The sequence below is a fragment of the Hemitrygon akajei genome, chromosome 26 (assembly GCF_048418815.1).
Source record: "Hemitrygon akajei chromosome 26, sHemAka1.3, whole genome shotgun sequence".
NCBI classification, from domain to species: Eukaryota; Metazoa; Chordata; class Chondrichthyes; order Myliobatiformes; family Dasyatidae; genus Hemitrygon; species Hemitrygon akajei.
This window is the reverse complement of record NC_133149.1, coordinates 46,190,384-46,199,076: the sequence shown is the minus strand read 5'-3', so window position 1 is coordinate 46,199,076 and position 8,693 is coordinate 46,190,384. Positions and strand designations below refer to the sequence as shown.

The window sequence follows — 8,693 nt, the reverse complement described above, 5'->3', positions numbered from 1 at the left end:
CCCTGCCCGCCTCTCACTCCCTTCATTCCCCCCCCTGCCCCGCCTCTCACTCCCTTCATTCCCCCCCCTGCCCCGCCTCTCACTCCCTTCATTCCCCCCCTGCCCGCCTCTCACTCCCTTCATTCCCCCCCTGCCCGCCTCTCACTCCCTTCATTCCCCCCCTGCCCGCCTCTCACTCCCTTCATTCCCCCCCTGCCCGCCTCTCACTCCCTTCATTCCCCCCCTGCCCCGCCTCTCACCTCCCTCTCATTCCCCCCCCCTGCCCCGCCTCTCACTCCCTTCATTCCCCCCCTGCCCGCCTCTCACTCCCTTCATTCCCCCCCTGCCCGCCTCTCACTCCCTTCATTCCCCCCCTGCCCCGCCTCTCACTCCCTTCATTCCCCCCCTGCCCGCCTCTCACTCCCTTCATTCCCCCCTGCCCCCGCCTCTCACTCCCTTCATTCCCCCCCTGCCCGCCTCTCTCTCCCTTCATTCCCCCCCTGCCCGCCTCTCACTCCCTTCATTCCCCCCCCTGCCCGCCTCTCACTCCCTTCATTCCCCCCCTGCCGCCTCTCACTCCCTTCATTCCCCCCCTGCCCGCCTCTCACTCCCTTCATTCCCCCCCTGCCCGCCTCTCACTCCCTTCATTCCCCCCCTGCCCGCCTCTCACCTCCCTTCATTCCCCCCCTGCCCGCCTCTCACTCCCTTCATTCCCCCCCCTGCCCGCCTCTCACTCCCTTCATGTCCCCCCCTGCCCGCCTCTCACTCCCTTCACTCCCCCCCGCCGCCCGCCTCTCACTCCCCCCCCGCCCCGCCTCTCACTCCCCCCCGCCGCCTCTCACTCCCCCCCCCGCCCGCCTCTCACTCCCCCCCGCCCGCCTCTCACTCCCCCCCCGCCGCCTCTCACTCCCCCCGCGCCCTCCGCCTCTCACTCACTCCCCCCCGCCCGCCCTCTCACTCCCCCCCGCCCGCCTCTCACTCCCCCCGCCCGCCTCTCACTCCCCCCCGCCCGCCTCTCACTCCCCCCCGCCCGCTCTCACTCCCTTCATTCCCCCCCCTGCCCCGCCTCTCACTCCCTTCATTCCCCCCCTGCCCGCCTCTCACTCCCCTTCATTCCCCCCCCCGCCCGCCTCTCACTCCCCCCCCGCCCGCCTCTCACCTCCCCCCCCGCCCGCCTCTCACTCCCCCCCGCCCGCCTCTCACTCCCCCCCGCCCGCCTCTCACTCCCCCCCCGCCCGCCTCTCACTCCCCCCCGCCCGCCTCTCACTCCCCCCCGCCCGCCTCTCACTCCCCCCCGCCCGCCTCTCACTCCCTTCATTCCCCCCCTGCCCGCCTCTCACTCCCTTCATTCCCCCCCTGCCCGCCTCTCACTCCCTTCATTCCCCCCCTGCCCGCCTCTCACTCCCCTTCATTCCCCCCCCGCCCGCCTCTCACTCCCTTCATTCCCCCCCCGCCCCGCCTCTCACTCCCTTCATTCCCCCCCGCCCGCCCTCTCACTCCCTTCATTCCCCCCCGCCCGCCTCTCACTCCCTTCATTCCCCCCCCCGCCGCCCTCTCACTCCCTTCATTCCCCCCCCGCCCGCCTCTCACTCCCTTCATTCCCCCCCCCGCCCGCCTCTCACTCCCTTCATTCCCCCCCGCCCGCCTCTCACTCCCTTCATTCCCCCCCTGCCCGCCTCTCACTCCCTACACTCCCCCCCCCGCCCGCCTCTCACTCCCTTCACTCCCCCCCCGCCCGCCTCTCACTCCCTTCACTCCCCCCCCGCCCGCCTCTCACTCCCTTCACTCCCCCTCCGCCTCTCACTCCCCCCCGCCCGCCTCTCACTCCCCCCCCGCCCGCCTCTCACTCCCTTCACTCCCCCCCCGCCCCGCCTCTCACTCCCTTCACTCCCCCCCGCCCACCTCTCACTCCCTTCACTCCCCCCCCGCCCGCCTCTCACTCCCTTCAACCCCCCCCGTCCCCCTTGCCATCTCTCACCTGCCCTCAGCCTCCAGCCCACCCCGTCTCTCCCTCCAGCCTCCTCTGCCTCTCCCTTCCCCCTCCTTCCTCCTCGTCTCTCTCTCTCCCTTTTGCTATTTTTAATTTTATTATTTCTTTCTTTTTGTATTCACACTGTTGTCTTTTGCACTCTGCTTGAACGCCCACGTTGGTGTGGTTTCTGTTATGGTTGTTGGATTTATTGAATATGCCCGCAAGAAATGAACCTTAGGGTTTTTTTATGGCGACATGTTGGTTGTGTCTTTGCAAAGTGCAGGACAGAAACAAACCCTTTGGCCCATCCAGTCTGTGCCAAACCAATGTAAACTGCCTACTCCCATCGACCTGCACTGGGACCACAACTCTCCATACCTCTGCCATCCATGTACCTATCTAAACTTCTCTTAAATGTTGAAATCAAGTTGGCATGCACCACTTGAGCTGGCAGTTCATTCCACACTGTTACGACCCTCTGAGTGAAGAAGTTTCCCCTCATGTACCCCTTAAACTTCTCACCTTTCACCCTTAACTCATGACCTCTAGTTGTCATCTCACTTGACCTCAGTGGAAAAAGCCTACTTGCATTGACCCTATCTATACCCCCTCATAATTTTGTATACCTCTATCAAATCTCTCCTCTACTACGTCCCAAGGAATAAAGTCCCTTACCTATTCAATCTTTCTTAATAACCCAGGTCCTCCAATCCCGGGAACGTCCTTGTAAATTTTCTCTGTGCTCTTTCAACCTCGTAGTTTGATAATAAATTTACTTTGAATTGAAGATCCTTCATCAGAACAGTAGTATTAACTGTTTTCTCTTTCCATAGATGCTGCTTGCTCTGCTGAATGTTTCAAGCATTTTGTGGTTTTATTTTAGATTTTGAGCTATGTGCTTTGCTTTTTACTGGGATTAAGGTCTGCAGTTGAATATTTTATGAGGATCTGCCCTGTGAATCGGGGTTCAATTTCTGCCGCTGTCTGTAAGGAGTCTATGTTCTCCCCTGCAACCCGCGTGGGTTTCCACTATGTGCTCCAGTTTCCACCCATGGTCCAAAGATGTACAGGTTAGGGGTTAGTGAGTTGTGGATATGTTGGTGCTGGAAGTGTGGTGACATTTGTGGGCTGCCCCCAGCACATCCTCAACCTGTGATGGCTGTTGTCACAAACAGTACATTTCACTGTATGTTTCCATGTACATATGACAAGTAAAGCCAATTGCTAATCTCTAATGTCTGTCCTATTTCTTTTATTTTAAATTTTTTAAAATTTAATTTTAATCTATAATTTTTTATACATTCATAAGTACACATTGAGATAATATAAAAAGTAATAAGGCACTTAAATAGATAATTACGTGCCGTTGTAATTCCACCCTATTAGACTAAGCAATGACAATAATTGTTAAGAAAAATAGTAATAATAGTGGATTAATAATAATTTCCATGTATCTCTTCTGAACCATTACTTCTGGTCCAAAATATTATATGTAACCCTATGAAACTACCATTGTAGGATTTTATATCCTAACTCGTTCATGTTTGCTCCTACCCCCAAACATAATTATCCAATCCCTATGTACTTATTTACTTAATTTTTTCATATTTTTCCCCTTTCCCAAATCTTTTCCTTGTGTTAATTCCCTATTTTCAAAAAGAAAAAAACAGTAAACAATCGAACCAAGGGTGCTTACATTAGCAATATTACTGTGTTGATGAGAAAAGCAGTATAAATCATTAGGAGAGTCAACCAGAGTCTGCTCGTTTTGGGGTTATAAATTCAATCCATTTATTCCAAATTTGATTAAATTTTTCTTTTTGAATTCTCAAAGAGTAGGTCATCTTTTCCATTTTAAATATTTCCAAAATAATTTGATGCCAATCTTCTAATGTAGGTGATATTGGATTTAGCCACTTTCTGGTGATTGATTTCTTACTTGCCGCTAAGAGGACCTGTAGCAACTTTATGTCTTTCTTCTGATCCAAAAACAGTACATGTCCCAAATAGAGTGTCTCAAAGTTCAGAGGTATCTGGGTCTTAAATACCTGACCTCAAGTTCTATGAATACCTTTCCAATATAAACTTAATTTAGGGCAATCCCAGAAAATATGGAAATAATTTGCCTCCTTGGAGCCACACCTTCTCCAACACGTCACGTTTGTGTCTTTATATTTTTCCTGATATGGGGTCTTGAAGTATCTTATAATATTTTTCCAGCAATGTTCTCACCAAACCAAAGAGTTAGTTGAAGACCACTGAAAGCTGCATATTTTCCCCCAAACCCCCTCTGAAAGTATCAACCCCACTTCTTTCTCCCACTTCTCTTTAATATACAATGTGTTTTCATTTTTGGCATGAGAGAGTACATTGTATAATCGAGAAATTGATTTACTTGGCATTGAACTGTAAGCCGAATTCAGAATCTTGAAAAATTCTAATTCTACTGTTGATAAATCTGTATATCTACAACTCTGGTTAACATAATGTCATGTTTGAAGGTACCTTATATAAAAAAAAAAGTCATTATGTTCTAGGCCATGTTTGTCCTGTAAGGATTGGAAACTTTGTAATACTCTTTTCTGTGTAAATGAGAGATAGGTTGTAAGACCTTTCTTTATCCATAGTTCAAATCTTTTATCTACTCTGTTGGGAAGAAATTCGGTATCATATGTAGACCATCTTAAAAAGTTTTAACATGTTATTAATTCCACATGAATTAGCCACCTTCTGCCATACTTTTAATGTAAGATTTATCCAGCTGTTTTTAGACTTTTCCAATTGGGCTAGCAATCCTTTGTCTGTTATTGAGGCCTGCAGAGGAAAACTGTCAATCAATCCAAATTCTATTTCCTCCCATCTAGCCTTATATTCCTTATTTCTCAAGCAAGGAAGTGCCATACCTCCTCCTTCCTTCCCTAACTGTAAGGTGTTAAATTGAATTCTAGGTTTCTTTCCTTGCCAGATAAAGCGGGAAATCCATTTGTCCCATTCCCTGAATTGATTATTGTCCACCTCTACAGGTAAAGTCCGGAAAAGATAGAGTAACCGAGGGAGAATATTCATTTTTATAGTATTTATCCTTGAATTTAAACTTAAAAAGGGTATAAAATTCCATCTATGTATTTCTGCTTTTATCTTTGAAATTAATGGCCCATAATTTACCTGTGATAATGTTGAAAGATCCTTTGGCAGGGTTATTCCTAAATATTTTAATGATTTAGCTTCCCACTCAAGATCATATGTATCCTGCAGTTTTTTGGATACTGTATAATTTAGGGGCATAACCTGCATTTTCTTTACATTTATTTTATAACCTGTTACTTTCCTGAACTCATCCAACAGTGTAAACAATCCTATAAATGATTTTTCTGGTTGTCTGTCCTATTTCAAGAAGGCTGTGATAGCATTAAAATGGGTAGGGGATATCGGAGAGGGACACTACTGAGAGTTAAGGGTGTTGACAGGACATGATTTATTTGTGATGAAAGGTTTAGAAAGGCTCGCTTTTTTTCCTGGAGAGGTATATTCAATTATGAGTCAGGGTTTTTTAGTAGAGAGGCAGATAAATAGTTGCAGATTCAAATTCATTGATCTGTTGAACTGCTTGAACTATTGTGTTTTCATTGTGGATATTTGAGGAGCAAGAACCTTGTTTTCAAATTCATTCTGTGTTTTTTTTAGTTCATCGACAGAATCTGGTTTACCTGCTGTTTTGAATTAATTTGGCATTCGGTGTGCAAGCTCCTTAAAAGAGAATTTGGATCATACCATTTGATTTAAACGAAAAACAGGTAATTTAGCTGGACGGCATCATTCAGTTTTTATGTAACAAATCACCCAAAGTTGGGACTCAATGGGGTGGCATGGTAGCGTGGTGCTTAATACATCACCTTATAGTGCCAGCCAGCAATGACCGATTAGGGTTTGATTCCTGCTGCTGCCTATAAGGAGTTTGTACGTTTTCTCCATGACCGTGTGAGTTTCTTCTGGGTGTTCCAGTTTCCACCCATTGTCTAAAGATGTATGGTTAGTGAGTTGTGGCCTGGCTATGTTTGTGCCGGAAACATGGCAACACTTAAAAGCTACCCAGCATAATCCTCGCTGATTGGATTTGACACAAAACAGCACACATTTCACTGAATGTTTAGATGTATGTGACAAATAAAGCTAGATGTTTCAGAAAGGACAGGGAGGGAGGCAAAAGAGGTGGGGGCATGGCACTGTTGATCAGAGATAGTGTCACCGCTGCAGAAAAGGTGGACGCCATGGAGGGATTGTCTACGGAGTCTCTGGGTGGAGGTTAGGAACAGGAAGGGGTCAATAACTCTACTGGGTGTTTTTTATAGACCACCCAATAGTAACAGGGACATCGAGGAGCAGATAGGGAGACAGATTCTGGGAAGGAGTAATAATAACAGGGTTGTCATGGTGGGAGATTTTAATTTCCCAAATATTGATTGACATGTCCCTAGAGTGAGAGGTTTAGATAGGGTGGAGTTTGTTAGGTGTGTTCAGGAAGGTTTCTTGACACAATATGTATAACCATATAACAATTACAGCACGGAAACAGGCCATCTCGGCCCTTCTAGTCCGTGCCGAGCACTTACTTTCACCTAGTCCCACTGACCCGCACTCAGCCCATAACCCTCCATTCCTTTCCTGTCCATATACCTATCCAATTTTACTTTAAATGACAATACCGAACCTGCCTCTACCACTTCTACTGGAAGCTCGTTCCACACAGCTACCACTCTCTAAGTAAAGAAATTCCCCCTCGTGTTACCCTTAAACTTTTGCCCCCTAACTTTCAACTCATGATATGTAGATAAGCCTACAAGAGGGGAGTCTGTGCTTCATTTGGTATTGGGAAATGAACCTGGTCAGGTGTCAGATCTCTCAGTGGGAGAGCATTTTAGAGACGGTGATCATAATTCTATCTCCTTTACAATAGCATTGGAGAGAGATAGGAACAGACAAGTTAGAAAAGCATTTAATTGGAGTAAGGGGAATTATGAGGCTATCAGGCAGGAAATTGGAAGTTTAAATTGGAAACAGATGTTCTCAGGGAAAGTACAGAAGAAATGTGGCAAATGTTCAGGGGATATTTGTGTGGAGTTCTGTATAGGTACGTTCGAATGAGACAGGGAAGTTATGGTAGGGTACAGGAACCGTGGTGTACAAAAGCTGTAATAAATCTAGTCAAGAAGAAAAGAAAAGCTTACAAAAGGTTCAGAGAGCTAGGTAATGTTAGAGATCTAGAAGATTATAAGGCTGCTAGGGAGGAGCATAAGAAGGAAATTAGGGGGGCCATGAGAGGGCCATGAGAAGGCCTTGGCGGGCATGATTAAGGAAAACCCCAAGGCATTCTACAAGTATGTGAAGAGCAAGAGGATAAGACGTGAAAGAATAGGACCTATCAAGTGTGACAGTGGGAAAGTGTGTTTGGAACCATAGGAAATAGCAGAGGTACTTAATGAATACTTCAGTATTCACTATGGAAAAGGATCTTGGTGATTGTAGTGATGACTTTCAGCAGACTGAAAAGCTTGAGCATGTAGATATTAAGAAAGGGGATGTGTTGGTGCTTTTGGAAAGCATCAAGTTGGATAAGTTGCCGGGACTGGATGAGATGTACCCCAGGCTACTGTGGGAAGCGAGAGAGATTGCTGAGCCTCTGACAATGATCTTTGCATCATCAATGGGGACGGGAGAGGTTCCGGAGGATTGGAGGGTTGTGAATGTTGTTCCCTTATTCAAGAAAGGGAGTAGAGATAGCCCAGGAAATTATAGACCAGTGAGTCTTACTTCAGTGGTTGGTAAGTTGATGGAGAAGATGCTGAGAGACAGGATTTATGAACATTTGGAGAGGTATAATATAATTAGGAGTAGTCAGCATGGCTTTGTCAAGGGCAGGTCGTGCCTTACAAGCCTGATTGAATTTTTTGAGGATCTGACTAAACACACTGATGAAGGTAGAGCAGTAGATGTAGTGTATATGGATATCAGAAAGGCATTTGATAAGGTACACCAAAAGGCTTATTGCGAAAGTAAGGAGACATGGGATCCAAGGGGACCTTGCTTTGTGGATTCAGAACTGACTTGCCCACAGAAGGCAAAGAGTGGTTGTAGATGGGACATATTCTGCATGGAGGTCAGTCACCAGTGGGTTGCCTCAGGGATCTGTTCTGGGATCCTTAATCTTTGTGATTTTTATAAATGGCCTGGATGAGGAAGTGCAGGGATGGGTTAGTAAGTTTGCTGATGACACAGGTTGTGGGTGTTGTGGATAGCTTGAAGGGCTGTCAGATGTTACAACGGGACATTGATAGGATGCAAGACTGGGCTGAGAAGTGGCAGATGGAGTTCAACCCAGATAAGAGTGAAGTGGTTCATTTTGGTAGGTCAAATATGATGACAGAATATAGTATTAATGGTAAGACTCTTGGCAGTGTGGAGGATCAGAGGGATCTTGTGGTCCGAGTCCATAGGATACTCAAAGCAGCTGTGCAGGTTGACTCTGTTGTTAAGAAGGCGTACGGTGTATTGGGCTTCATCAACTGGGGAATTGAATTTAGGAGCTGAGAGGTAATGTTGCAGCTACATATGACCCTGGTCAGACCCCACTTGGAGTACTGTGCTCAGTTCTGGTCGCCTCACTACAGGAAGGATGTGGAAACCATAGAAATGTTGCAGAGGAGATTTACAAGGATATTACCTGGATTGTGGAGCATGCCTTATG

General features: G+C 47.3%; 1 protein-coding gene across 7 annotated transcripts in view; it reads left to right on the top strand.

Moving 5' to 3' along the window:
• Window positions 1-8,693, top strand: part of LOC140716950 (palmitoyl-protein thioesterase ABHD10, mitochondrial-like) — an 86,650-nt gene that overhangs the window by 27,435 nt on the left and 50,522 nt on the right. For 4 of the 7 annotated variants that reach the window (XR_012096395.1, XM_073030124.1, XM_073030120.1 and 1 more), the window contains exon 2: window positions 5,636-5,745. The exons of 2 other annotated variants lie outside the window; for them this stretch is intronic. The gene's annotated coding sequence lies outside the window, so the exon portion shown is untranslated. Of the gene's footprint in view, window positions 1-3,002; window positions 3,022-5,635; window positions 5,746-8,693 lie in introns of those variants that run through there. One more of the 7 variants, XM_073030121.1, reaches the window with a different exon arrangement.